The following is a 13,315-nucleotide window of genomic DNA, read 5'->3' on the forward strand; positions in this document are numbered from 1 at the left end:
GAAAGGAGTTGGGGAAAAACTGTAAAGCGCAGACTGTTTTTGCATGTTTGCAAAGTAGATTAATGTTTCCTCGCGGGTGGGGGCTTTTAAAGTGGAACTGTTCTCGGGGGTGGGGGAGGCTGGGTTTTACGGGCTGAAAGGAGAAATGTGTTTTAAGAACGCGGGTTCGGAGGGAGGGGCCCCCGGAGCTCTCCAAGGGGTTCTGCCAGTCTTTTAACTGCATTCCTCCATTGGGGCGCGCGGGGGTGGGGGGTGGGGGGGTCTTGAAGCCTTTTTAGGCAGTCGTAAATTTAAAATAGATCCCTCTCCCTCACGGAAACATTTCACATTCTTTTGGTGATACGGAGTTTTTTGTTGGGGGGGGGGGGGTCTGTTGGTTGTCTTTTAATTCTTTTTGGAAAGTGACAGTCTTGCTCTTTGGAAACACTTTAACCCCTAAACACTGCCTTGGCTCTCTTTCAATGGGGCGGGCGGGAGGGATTGAGGTAATGATGCAGATATTTCAAACCAGAAGATGTGGAGCATTCCTAGCGAAAGCTAGCCACCAAGGACAAAATGTGGAAGCCCGAGTTCCAGGCGGACTCCCTCCCTTTCAGAATGCTGCTGAAGAACTAACCTTGGAGAATATTTCGTTAATTTTGCCTTGCTTGTGAAGATTCAGCCCTCAGTGTTTAGCAAACATATGGTGAAGCCTTTAGCTGAGAAGTGACAATTAAAATAATAGTTCAAATAATTAAGACCAGAAAACATCCTTGCCTGAAGTAGCTTGGTAATTAATACAGAAGTGTTATTTGGATTGAATCCATGGGGTAATTTGCCTCAGTGCAACACTTGACTGTCAATGGTAGATGAGAGAAGGGTTTGATTGACCACCTATGATGTTCTGGGTGTCTGTAACGTCCCTAGCGCGGTGCTAGGCACTGCCAGGGACACTGAAGCCTGTGAGACTCTCCCTGAGCACACATTCATCACGGAACACTACTGGGGTTAAATGGACTTGCACTAAATTTGAGCTCACAGTTGAAGTGGGCGTGAAAGTTAAATTTAAAAAAAGGAAAAGCTTTGATGGAGGTGGTGAGGCAAATTAAGGCGACTTGGAGAGAGAGAGGATGAAGGAGGGAGCTCTAGGCCATAACTTAGAAAAGGGGTCCGGCAAAGGCCCAAACTGAGTGGACAAATGGCATAAGCTCGCGCCCCCCCATTGGGTGCAATAGCTTAGGTGGGCCCTGGACCACAGGGCTGTAGTTTGGAAATGCGATTGGCTAGACCAGCGGTTCTCAACCTGTGGGTCGCGACCCCTTTGGCAGTTGAACGACCCTTTCACAGGGGTCGCCTAAGACCATCCTGCATATCAGATATTTACATGACGATTCATAACAGTAGCAACATTACAGTTATGAAGTAGCAATGAAAATAATTTTATGGTTGGGTCACAACATGAGGAACTGTATTTAAAGGGCCAGAAGGTTGAGAACCACTGGGCTAGACTGTGGGGAGCTACCATAGGTTCTAGGACAGAGCAAGGGATGAGCTGAACAGAGGGGGCCCCCAACTCTGTCCACATGTTCACATTCCACCATGTGTGCCAAAAATTTTGTTGGTTTTTTTTTTTGGTGACAAAATATCACTTTTTTGTCGTTTTGAGGATGACTTTTCCATCGACCTTTAATAGGTTTAAAGAGACATAATGTGGTTTTTATTTTTGTAACATTGTATATTTCTAGAAGCACCTATGTTTCTGCATTGCACAACACATTTCATTCAGTTCTTGGAAGGAGGAGCAGCATGCTTTGGCTCTATCTTCGGGAGAGGGTGTGAGGGACTGGCACACCTGAGAGGAAACTCATTTTGCCTACTTTTGGCCTCTGCGCTGTTTTCCTTCCCGTTTCTGTTTTGGCAGTTTCAGTGTGGCTCATTGGTTCTTCAACCAAATATTACTCACTCAGTACTATCACTTGTTGAGCTACTACCATTACCATTTATTTTTATCACATGCCTTACAACTCAATAAAGTAGTTATTATCTTTATTTTTGTGACGTGATAGTTTATGTAATGCTTTTATATATAATAACTGAATTATTGTCCTTGTTTATCTGAGAAACTATGGATCCTCCATGTCACCATGACCACTTTGCCCACTAATGACTTGAGTCAGCAATTTTCAACCTTTTTCATCTCATAAACTAATTAAAATTATGCAGCACAGCAGAAAATATCTTTTTTTTTTCTGATCTGACTGTCTGATCTGACTGTGTCAATATATTTTGATTGACTTACAAAAAAGAATAGTAATTACCTAGCCTTTTTTAGGCTCCAAAGTGACTTTTGAAAAAAAAATCAGGTGCCTATACTTACTTGTATATAAGGATTTCTAGTACCAAGAATTAACCAGTCCAACACGACCTTATTATGGGACATGACCAATACGATGCAACTCTATTATATGACCTATATGTTGATGGTTCAAGACAGGGCATTTACACCGGACAGCTGTTGTCATTTATTTTTATTTGACAATCTAAGGGAAAAGAGGTCAGCGCCCCTGACTAAATAGTCAGGTATTACACATTTTAAAAATTCTTGTGGCACACCTGTTGGAAATCACTGACTTAAGTCAACTTGGTCTCCTGTTGCCTTGACCTCGATTTGTCATTCATTCACTCATTCACTCACTGTGTGCTCGATTTTTCCCCTGTAGAGGAAGCAACAGTTTGATAAATGCAAGTGAACCCAACCAGGGAGGCCACCATACCATCTTATAATTTTAATTGAAATTCAAAGTAGAGGTCTTGTTTCTGATGCAGTGAGCTTACTGTTCAGGTGGCAGTAAGTCCTGTGAGCCTTTGCTTTCAGGAGGAAGTGTGCCTTGCCGTCTTATACTGTAGTAAATTAAAATGAGTAGCAAACTCAGAATTTAAGTTAATTTTGCACTTTAATCTCTTAAATTCTTCGTCACTGTCAGCAAAGAAGTCTATTAGATGGTGTTTTCTTAATAGGAACTGTAAGTGTCCTGGGTACAGACAGGCTGCTGGCTACTACACGAAATAAACCAAGTGACAGAGGTTGTGTATTTCCATGGTTAAAAAGCAGCAGAAGAAAAGAAAGCATAAGAGATTTTAGGGGGAGAGGAATGCTGAGGGGCAGTTTGGAAAATGCTATTTTTTTCTGTGATTTAAAAAAGTGCCATGTATATATTCACAGATGTATACCCACCGGCAGGCAACTGGAGGCATCTGTTTGTCTACATACAAATGCATACTTGTAAAACGTGGGTAAAAGTGGGTTTACAGTTGTTCATATGGAAAAAGATGTGCAGGTTATGAGTATTATAATAGCTTTATGAACTCAAAATAATGTCACAACGGCACAGTGCCCTTAGATACAATCTCATAAGTGCTCAAATTGCTTCATTATTCACACATTCTTGTAGTCTTTGGAAATCGGTAAACAAAGCTAAATTTCAGTGACCTGCTTGGGTCAGCCCCACTGCCTCCCTGGTGGTTGAATTCAAACCTACTTTGCCCGCCTCTGTTTATAGATAACAGATAGGTAGATGATAGGTAGATGTCCACTTGCCTTTGTTTGTGTGTGCACATAGACTTACTGCATGCATTCATATAGCTGCCAAAGTAATGTTGTCTTTTTAATGTAGCCAGCAAATTAAAGGTATCCTTTGATTTCACTTTCTTTTTTTTTTAATATATATTTTATTGATTTTTTTACAGAGAGGAAGGGAGAGGGATAGAGAGTTAGAAACTTCGATGAGAAACATCGATCAGCTGCCTCCTGTACACCCCCTACTGAGGATGTACCCACAACCAAGGTACATGCCCTTGACCGGAATCGAACCTGGGACCCTTCAGTCCGCAGGCGGATGCTCTATCCACTGAGCCAGACCGGTTACGGCTGATTTCACTTTCATGCCTTGTTTAGCATGCTGGGAAGATGTGGCTTTATAAAGACAGTGTAATACATTGGCTGCAACGCACAGACCAGTATAAGCTAGATAAGGAAGGTGCCTCAATTTCTTTCATGGCATTGGTGATAAGAATTCTTTGATTCTGTTGTTCGAATGTTCATATAATGATTGCCTTTTAAGAAAGTGTCAATATACATTAGATGTTAGCTTGAGTCTTAGGTCAAGTTAAAAAAAATGTCAAATCTAGCTCACTTGTGAATGGAGTCCTGAAGTTGAGAATGTGTGGAGCCCTGGCTGGTTGCTCAGTGGTTAGAGCATCGGCCCGCAGACTGAAGGGTTGTGGGTTCGATTCTGGTCAAGGGCATGTACCTCAGTTGCAGGCTCAATCCCCAGCAACCAATCGATGTGTCTCTCTCACACCAATGTTTATCTCTCTCTGTCTCTCCCCCTTCCTTCCACTCTCTAAAAATCAATGAGGAAAAATATCCTCGGGTGAAGATTAACAACACCAACAAAAAAGAGTCTGTGGAATGATATAGTGGACATCTGCTGTTGTGGAAACACATACCAGTGCCAGCAAGGCCAGGGGGAGGCTAATTGCTATTTAAAAATAAAAATATCCACTGAGCACGTATTCTCAGTGCTTGCTCTGTTCTGGGCACTGCATGACGCTCTAAAGAACACAGTCCCTGCCCTCAAGGTACCACCCCAGCGGGCATACAGACCAGTGGCAAGATGGCAGGACAGCCCCAAGGGGAGGGCCTGAGACGTGCATAGGGGTTGGAGAGCTGGGGGTCATGGGGCATTCCAGGCTGAAGGAACAGCATGGGCAAAGGCTCAGGGGACAGAGGTGTGGCCTCCGAGAGAACTCCCAGTGCTTGCGTTTGGTGGGATCAGGTGTGAGGTAGGGAGCCTGAAGGACGAAGGCCCAGCCTCCTGGCAGGAAGGTCTTCGATGTGTGTAGGGCTTTTGGTTGGGAGGCTGCCAGCTTTTTCTTTCTCCCCCCCCACCCCCCAGTCTTTGCCTGTCTTATGATTTGCACTAGCATTTTGGCCCTCCAGTGCCCTCCCTGGTACCAAAGCACTTCACCTGGATTTCACCCTTGTGGGCACGGAAGGGAAATGCTTTATTTTTAGTCTTGCCCATTTCTCTGTTGGCTTTCATTTTTTTCGCTTAGCACTTTTATCCTCCTGTCTCCCTTAATATCTACCCCCCCCCCCCCACACACACACACACACATGCCAACCTTCTCTCAGACACAAGTTTGTTGTCGCGGTATCCCAGTGACAGAATGGCCATTTGTATCTTGGAACTTCTCGGTTTTTTCTCAAGGCCAGCCCAGCCCCTCGCTTTCTTTACTGCAAAAGGAAACAACCTCGAAATGAATCCATATTGCTTTGTGTTTGTTTATTAACATCTCCGGAGGCCAGCAGCAAGGGAGGCATAGCTTTGATATTTTTATTTTTTAAAAGAGAGAATTTCTTAAAAGGCTGCTTGAGGTTTATAAGTGCTCTCAAGTTCATACGTCCGTGCTAGCATTCTGCCTTCCGTGTTCTTGGCAGTTGTAGATGACTGAGCCTCGCCATCCTTTCCGCTTAGCAGTGGTTCTCAACCTTCTGGCCCTTTAAATACAGTTCCTCATGTTGTGACCCAACCATAAAGTTATTTTCGTTGCTACTTCATAACTGTAATGTTGCTACTGTTATGAATCATAATGTAAATATCTGATATGCAGGATGATCTTAGGCGACCCTCGTGAAAGGGTCGTTCAACCACAAAAAGGGGTCACGACCCACAGGTTGAGAACCGCTGCCTTAGAGCAAGGTTTCTCACTGCTGACATTTTGGGCTGCTTAATTCTCGCATGCGGGGCCTTCCTATGCCTTGTAGCAGCACCCCTAGCCTCTCCCCACCAGATGCAGTGGCAGCCTCTTAGTGTGATAACCAAAATTATGTCTGGTCATTGGCATGTATGTGTGTGGGGGGAGAGGGGGGGCGATGATGCACAATATCGCCCTGATTTAGAACCACTGGTTTAGGTAATAGATTCCAATGGGAAGAGCCATGCTTTGCAGATGGAAGGCTTTTATTATGATGGAGCTGCAACTGCAAATGCGTGGCCTTGACAAATGCAAGAACTTTATTTTGTGAGGTACTCTCTCATCCCCACATTTACTGGCCCAGGTAACTAATGTTTTTCAGGCTAATTTAAAATTTCTGTCTTTTCCTTAGATTGCATTAAAAATCAAATAAACACCATGACAAGTTGGGGGTAGGGCAGGCCATGGGAGAAAGAAAGAAATTTATATTCAAGTGCTTTTTCCTCCGGTGACTTAATTTTGCCAGATAGACCTTGTTGCATTTCAGCTCCAGTAGGCTGAAGGGATTCGGCATGGAGGTGACTTTGTAAAAAGCAATAAAAGACACCTCTGGATTTTGTTCATATTGAAATCACAGCTTTTTTCCCGGAAGTCCACACCGCAGATTATTAGCTCTCTGGTGGTCTAGTTCTCCAGATGTTCCTGTCACAAACCACTCTTGCCCAGGTGTCCTCACGCAGCACAGCCAGAGGGACTGAGTCAGCCAGAAAGAGGTGGGATGGGTTCTGCCTTCACTGCCCTGTCCCGGGTGATCACCCAGTGTCTGGCCACTGGGGCTGTCAGTTTAGGTGAATTTCACAACGGACAGAAAGACAGAAGGCATTGCTACTCCTTTCCACTCCTCGCTTCCCTGTGCACGTTTACAAATTAAGAATGTGTTTATTGATTACATTCCAATAGTGGGCGCGCACACACAGGTAGAAGCAGTTGTGGTATTTCTTTCCGATCTGGAGAAAAATGTTTAAAAACAATAATGGATTTAAAAATAACCAAGAGGCTCAGGTGCCTTCTCCCAGGGCAGCTGACCCTGTGGATCCCCCCTCTCTCGTCTCTGCTGCCTGCCACTCTTCACCTCCAACGGGGTTAGAAGCCACATTGGGCGAAGGGGTGTTTCAGATGCCCGGAGCGCCACTTGGAGGCCCCCGAAGATGACAGCTTCCAGATGTACGAACTGCCGGATCCGTTTGTTTGGATTACGCGCCACAGCTGATGGCTAGATTAACGCTGGCTGGACAGGCTATGGGAGATTTGTCTGGTTTCCACAATGCCATGTTTATATTTCATTGGGCTTTCTCCTTCAAAGCTGACCTCCCTATGACCCCGGAGCTCTGTCCACTCAGGCCGAGCTGTAACTTGTCAGCCCTTCTTGTGTTGGGGGCTCACAGTTCAGGAGAAGGGCTGCTTCTGTGGCTGCCCCGTTTTGTCGGGGGCAGCGGTCTGCCCAGATTGAGCCACTGGAGAGTATAGTCTGTTCTGGGGCAGGTAGGTGTGTGGGTGAGTGTGGGTGTGATTTTAAACATGGTTTGTTTGTTTGTTTGTTTTTAAAGCTAGTATGGAAATATCTTTAAATTAAAGGGGAGCAGATTTTAATAGAGGCCATTTTGTAGAAATATAGTATTTTAATGGACCACTATTTTGACAATATTTTGGGGGGGAAAGTTGAGGGAGGTCCAGCTATGTGTAACATCCCCAAATAATGGTCATACCCATATGATTCTATTCCTGTGACCTCCTTTGCCCCTCACTGACTCCCAGAACCCCCTTCTGCTTGCTCCCTCCTCCCTTACCCCTCACCGTCTATCCCTTTGCTCATCTTCACCTCTGTCCTCCCTTCACTCCCTCTCCCTCCCACCCCTTCTTCTACCCACCTTCTCCTAAACTGCCCAACTCATTTCCTCCCAGTACATCTCAGGAGTGACTAGTGTCAAGTCTGCAATGGTGGTAAATCCGGTTAGTCACACACTGGCAGGGAATTCTGTATGCTTCCACCCTATTGGATGCCGAGCTAGCTACCGTGTGCACCGTTGGGGCTCTGACCTTCCTGAGGGCTGTTTCCAAGACCATCCTCTCTGCTGGGGTCTTGTCTGCAGAAGATGTGCCTCCCCCATTGAGGAGTCGTGGCATTTTTATGGGCTTTCGAGGGAAATGTAGAATCCACTGGCCGGTGGAGTCGGTCAATGTCGGTCCCCTGCACTTCATGTGTCCAATGGGATATGAAAGCGTCGGTCCCCCTAGCACAGCGGTTCTCAACCTGTGGGTCGCCAGCCTGTGGGTCGCGACCCCTTTGGGGATCGAATGACCCTTTCACAGGGGTCGCCTAAGACCATCGGAAAACACATATATAATTACATATTGTTTTTGTGATTAATCACTATGCTTTAATTATGTTCAGTTTGTAACAATGAAAATACATCCTGCATATCAGATATTTACATGACGATTCATAACAGTAGCAAAATTACAGTTATGAAGTAGCAACGAAAATAATTTTATGGTTGGGGGTCACCACAACATGAGGAACTGTATTAGAGGGTCGCGGCATTAGGAAGGTTGAGAACCACTGCCCTAGCAGTTCTGAGATGGTTAGTGAAACATCCACACGCATATTCCGAGCCAACCTTTCCTGGGTGGAACTCTCGCCACAGCCAAAGGGAGCACGGAGCTTGCGCAGAGATGAAGAGGACAGACTTCCGCACCCACATTTTGGCCAACTGCACAGCGTTAGAGGGTCCGTCCACACGGAGTCCTGGGCGGCGAGGGCTTTGCCTCCGAAGGAGGGAGCTCCTGGGGGTTTCTCTCTGGGAACCTCCCTGGACTAGACACAGGTGTTGTCAAGGTTATCAAAATACAAATGCATTGCTTGTTCTTTGCTGCCACACTCTGAATTTGGGTGCTTTAGGATAATAACTAGATTTTTCCTCTTAAATTGGATTTAGCGTTGTTTTTTCCTTGACACTGCAGTATCTGTTTTTCTACATGTACTAGTATCTTAAGTTTCACAGAAATAATTAGCCTTCCAGAACAGTAGAATGCTGCCATTAAGAAACTGCCTGACCGCCGTGGAGATTTCTAGGAGTTGCATCCTGGCCTCAATCACTTCAAGACCATGACTGTCTTGTTATATTTGGGTTTCGAGTATAGTTGGAAAAACAGCTGTCATGTGTTAGGGAAACTGTATCGTTGGTGGGCAGTCAGGTACCTGCTAATGAACGACAAGTTCGTTGTTGGAGAGATTTATAATGTGGAGTCAGGACCTTATTTCTAACCCATAACCCAGGTGTGAGTTGCCCACATCGTCCACACCGCATGGGGGTCCCCAAACCTCAACTGGTTATGATGGGGAAGCTAGTGCGAGCAAGTCTCCATGCCAGAGACTCATCACTGTTAGCGAGGATAATTAACAGAAACAGATTTTCCCAATTTATCAAGCACGATAGCTTTCAGTTACTGGTGAAACGTGTTGCAAAAGTAAGCAGAAGGAACTGGAAGGGGGCTTTGTTAAGTCAATGTGCATGATCCCCCCCACCCCACCCCACCCCAATCATTGCTTAAGGGCTTCTGGCCCCTAGCTCAGGAATCCTGCCCAAAAATGCCAGATGTATTACACAGTCAAGTACTGCAATGTAAACACTGCTCTGTGCCATGAGGCAGGGTGGTCTATCTCCTGTTTAAGAAGAGGGAGAGGTTGAGGGGGGGAACGAGGGGTAAGCCCTCCGCTCCGCCGTGAGCAGTCATGGCCCTGTCATTGGGGTTTGGGGCTGCACAGTCCAGGTTTGGAACTCTAGGTGAATTAATGCTTTGGACTGGCAAAGAAAAGCAGCTTGAATAGGGATGCCAGAGAGAGCAAGATGCGGCTTGGATAATGGTGCTTCTTTGGGTCAGATAAGTATATCAAATGTTGAACCAAATGCGGGGGGGAGGCGCGGGCTGATAGTAAGAAAGCTATTGATTTCCTAGCAGCATCCTTGACATCACCCTTGTCATCGGCTGTGAGTTAAGTGGAAAGTTGAGCAGAGCAAGTGGAGGAGAGGCCAGCTTCCTTCCCCACCCCCTCCTGTGTCTGAGAAAGCCTGTTGGGTTGGTGAATAGTCTGTGTGTAAGCCCAAGACATATCACGGAGTTGCTCTGGTGTTTTGTAGCACTGGGGGGTGTGGGTGGGGGGTAGCTCAAGATATGTTGCAAAATAAATGGCCTTCCGGTTTCTAAATTTAAGTGAAGAATCTAATAATGATCTTTTGGAGGTGAGGAAGTAACTGGGGCCCGTAGGGCCACCCCACCAGGAGGTCTCGGGGCAGGGCTGCCAGCAATCCAAGGAGGTTGGATGCCAGGTGTTATCTGTGCATCCAAGTCATGTAACACCAGGCAGTTCTTAGATGGACTAAATTCAGGGTTTTTAAAAATTAATATGAAGGTATTTTGTGAGTGAGGAGGAAATGAGTTTCAGTTTGAATTTGGGGAATTGTTACAACAATCTGAAATAATGTTCTCCTGATCTAAGAAATCAGTTCTGTACAGAGATTCCAGAAAATTGCTTTAAGAAACAGTGATGATAAAAATAGGAATTTTGAGATTAAAGAAAGTGTAAGCTTCTTTGACTTTCTCCCCCCCACCACCACTTTTTTTTTTTCTCCCATCTTCTCCACCCCCTTCCCTGACTTCCTTTGCTCCTTTACTGGGGAAATCAGAAAACTTCACAAAATAGATATAGATATCAAAATGTGTATTTTTAAATATAGGCTTTTTAAGAGAAAAATAACAAAATATTTCCCCCAGCTGCCTAAGAAATTCTTTCTTCTTACCTGACTTCTCCCCATGAAGCTTATGCATTGTTGTGGTAAGTTTTAAAAATGATAAATATATCATCATTTCAGTCCACACATGATCCAGAAAAAAAAATTGCACGCGTTTAATACCTTGCTTAATCGCAAACAAAGCTTACAATTTGAGAGACTTCGGATTAGGACGAAATATCTACTAACTGTTCTTTCTAGAGATTTGGGGAATAGGATGACCCTTTTTTCCCCCCCTTTTTAAAAAAAAATAGGCTACAGTTTCACATGGCTCCCAAAAGAAATCTCTCTCCCTTTTTGTTTCCCACACCAATTGATTTATCATTTTGCTTGCAAGCAGATCCAGAATGTTAGGGCAAGAACACACTCACTTTTTTCTCGTAACTTTTTTGTTGCGGACCGAAACCAGTTGACTTGAATAAATTTTTCTGAGGCCTGAATGTAGCCAGCAACGTGGAAAAATCTTACCATTCAGGGCCGGCTGAATGTACATTTCAGCCACACAGTAAGCTGCATTGGTAGGCACTGGACTGCTAAATACAACCATTTTTCGCAGCAGCGAGTTAGACAGGTGATTAGCATAATTAGCACCGAGCAGCTATACATATGGTAATGCTGAGTGTGTAAATGCCAGCTGCGGTGTAAAATTTATGTCAGGGGTCGGCAGGGCTGTGCGAAAGTATTGTGTTCCAGCTGCAGGTCAGGGCCCCCAGAGCTTACCTCCTTTTCTCTCGTTGGTGAATACGCCAAACAGAAGAGAAAGACAGAAGTATAACAGATACGGCTTTGATGGAACAGCCCAGTTCTGTGCAAGAGAGACTGTCCTATAAAACACACACTGGCACACACTCGCAGAAATCCCATTACTTTCCCTACAAATTGTTTTGCTTCATGCAGGGTCCCCATGAGCAGCGACCAGGATGGGGGCCCTGGGTAGTGAACCGGCCCGATGGTTTCTGGGAGGACAACTTGAAGAGTTGCACTTCTGTTTTTTCTCTCCATCTTCCTGCCCCCTGCCCCCATCCCCTTCACTACTCCTGTCCACATGGTTTTCCTTCAGATGAAAGGGGAGGGGGTCCCCCACTGGATGGGGTAGTGCTTGTCCTTTAGAAGAACGGGAACAGCCATCAGAGGAGGCGTTAGTTCACCTTGGAACCTATGAAGGTTCCAACAGGGCGACTCTTCCCAAACTGCTTAGCTGGTTTGGGCAGAGGGCTCGCAGTTTCTTTGTGCTTTGTGGCAGCTGTGCTCACCAGTCCACCTACCACCCCTAGACCATTAGATAAGAAAGGAGTCACAGGTTTCTTGTTTGAGAGGAGGACAGTCTTGAATGGCTCATGCCCTTGGAAATGCACAATGGAGGGATTTATTGCCAGGATGAGTTCAAGCATTTTTGCACTTGAAGCATTTTTTCCTGCCATGTCCCCATCAGCCCCCCACCCCCACCCCGCCCCCCCTTTGGCTGGTGGCTATAAGGTGTGGTGGTGACAGCATATAGTTCACACCACCACTGACCTGGTGATGAAACTTCCTCCCTACACCAGGGGGTCCTTATGCATCAGCCCCTAATCCAGCTAATCTCAATGGCAACAAAATCATGAAAGTGGCCCCCAGTGACGGGCGGGCGTCTCCCGCACAGATGCAGAGGGAGGGATCCCTCGTGGGAGATAAATTGGGCGCCCCTGGTGTTTCCCAGGGCGGGAGCCTGCGCTGGAAGGTGGGGACTTGCATGGTCTCCTCCCCCTTCACGCACAAGGAGGAGGCCAGTGCAAAGAGCCCAGGCAGGACAATGGCAAGAGGACTGTTGAGAGCAGAGAGGAGAGGTGATGTCAGTCCCACAGACGTGGAGAAGGGAACTGGGGTTAATGTTATGCATCAGCCTGAATGCTGTGAGGGAGCCCACTGCCACACAAGCCCTGGGTTTTGTTGTTGTTCTTGGCTTGTTTTCTGTTATTTTTCTAGTGGAGACTTTAGCAGGCCTTAACTAAAAACTGAGGACTTGATGATTGCATGCTGTCTTTGGTGCCTGGGTGCTGCTTCCTGGTTCAGCCTTCCCTCGGGAGCAAGCCCGCTGTGTGTGGGGGGGACCCTCCTGGGCTTGCTCAGCTCCTCAGAAAGGACAGGGCTTGGGTTTGCATCTGCAGGTTTTTCAGCCCTTGAGCAGTGAGGTGAGATCATGGTAGGACCTGGGACAGTCCACAGCCGGGCAGGTAGGCACCGAGGCTAGAGCAGAGCTCTCCTCCGCTGTGTCCTGCCAGCAGCCAGGTTCAGCTTGGCTCTTAGGCTGTGATTTCACTCGGCCTGTCTTAGGTGGGGTTGACCGCAGCCCCCATTTGCACAGCAAGCCGCTCATGAAGAGTGGGCCTCCTGACAGACACAGTGTCATTTTGGGAGCTGGCGGCCCTGTAAGAAATACTGGGAGGTGAGGGGGCCTGTGGCAGGCAGCAGATCCGGTGTGGGCAGAGTGCTGGGCTGACCTGATCGTGTCCGACAGGGCGAGCGGTTGGCTCCCGGGAAGGCCATTCAGAGGAAGCAGGCTGAGCTGCAGCAGATGGCACCACAAGCAGCTGTTGTGGGGTCTTGCAGCAGACACATGCTCCAAGGGAGCCTCCAGCGACTTCTGCACTCCACCTCCCCACCCCCACCCCTTGTCTCTGGGGAGGGGTAGGGACGGGATGGTGTCCTGCTTTTTGTCTTGTTTTTGTGGTTTTCATCTCGCTGGCCTC

At 46.6% G+C, this 13,315-nt stretch overlaps 1 protein-coding gene across 3 annotated transcripts in view; it reads left to right on the forward strand.

The window, feature by feature from the left end:
• Positions 1–13,315, forward strand: part of PTCH1 (patched 1) — a 65,986-nt gene that overhangs the window by 2,760 nt on the left and 49,911 nt on the right. The window lies entirely within an intron of this gene.

The sequence above is a fragment of the Myotis lucifugus genome, unplaced genomic scaffold, assembly GCF_000147115.1.
Source record: "Myotis lucifugus unplaced genomic scaffold, Myoluc2.0 scaffold_360, whole genome shotgun sequence".
NCBI classification, from domain to species: Eukaryota; Metazoa; Chordata; class Mammalia; order Chiroptera; family Vespertilionidae; genus Myotis; species Myotis lucifugus.